Source organism: Vigna radiata, chromosome 2 (assembly GCF_000741045.1).
Source record: "Vigna radiata var. radiata cultivar VC1973A chromosome 2, Vradiata_ver6, whole genome shotgun sequence".
Taxonomy (NCBI): domain Eukaryota; kingdom Viridiplantae; phylum Streptophyta; class Magnoliopsida; order Fabales; family Fabaceae; genus Vigna; species Vigna radiata.
This window is the reverse complement of record NC_028352.1, coordinates 7,465,775-7,467,209: the sequence shown is the minus strand read 5'-3', so window position 1 is coordinate 7,467,209 and position 1,435 is coordinate 7,465,775.

The window sequence follows — 1,435 nt, the reverse complement described above, 5'->3', positions numbered from 1 at the left end:
GACTAACCTTGTGATGTATGGTAGGTGAAACCTATTTGGCAAGGGCTTTGCAAAGCAGTAGTGGTCACCACAAGTGCATAATCCGGCATAGCTCGACATTCATTATTGGTCCGGACAATCTAGTCTAGGTCTATATATATTAGGATGTTTGACTTGAATTATATTACAATTGGTTCTTGTATGAATTGTGTTAAGTTTATATGCATTGTTTTTGAATTTAGCTTACCCTTTTGTTTGTGTTTGCTGTCATGTTTTTTTGGTTTGGTTTGACTATAATCATTTGGTAGGTGCAAGCAGGGTGTGATGATGTTTCAGTTGAGCAGACCCTTAATGAAGATGTTTTTAATGCTCATTTATAGTAACAACTTCATTTGTTTTAGTTTTGTTTTATTTTGTGGTTGAGATCACCATTCCTGTGTATAGTTTTGATACAACTATATTGTATATAAAGTTTTAAATTTATGATTATTTTGGATTAATGTAAATTATATTTTACAATCCTTTATCTCTCTGATCTTTTATATTAAATATGTGATGACTATTGTATAATTTTATGCTATATTTTTTGATGAGACAATGATATTTAGACAATATTTTTTTGACAACATTTGAACATTGATTACGTGTCAATCTGTGATTGGTCAAATATTACTCCACAATCAATAATAATAATCATAAACATTATTGTGGAGTAATTTTTTACCAATCACAGATTGACACGTAATTAATGTTCAAATGTTGTCAAAAAAATGTTGTCTAAATATCATTATCCTTTTTTATGTTACATTTAGGAGGAAATATTAAAATTAAAAACCACAATTGTTTTGAAGATTAATTATATATTAATGCTAATTTTTTTAATCAACCCATCTAATCATTATCAAAGATTAAATATGTATTTTATCATGTTAATCATTAATGAAGTTTAAAGATATTAACATAATTAAAGATTTTGTATCAAGAGTGTATTTTTCCCTTTTTATATTAAAATTAAATATATTAATATTTATGACATGCTATTTAATTAATTACAAAATATAAATTATATAACAAAAAGTTTTATTTACTATAATTTTAATTTAAATAATTTTAGAATATTCATATATATATATATATATATATATATATATATATATATATATATATATATATATATATATAGAAATATCTAATCATACGATTTTATCAATATTACACAATTAATAAATTTATATAATTTGTTTTCAATCTAACTATGAAAACACATTTTCACTTCATCATGATCATGACTAATCATGTTACATTTTGAATGAAATAACAATAATATATTTATTTTTTTATATATAAAAATATATTTTATATAAATTCTAATCTATACAATGGGCTATTAAATAATTTTATATATATATATATATATATATATATATATATATATATATATATATATATATATATA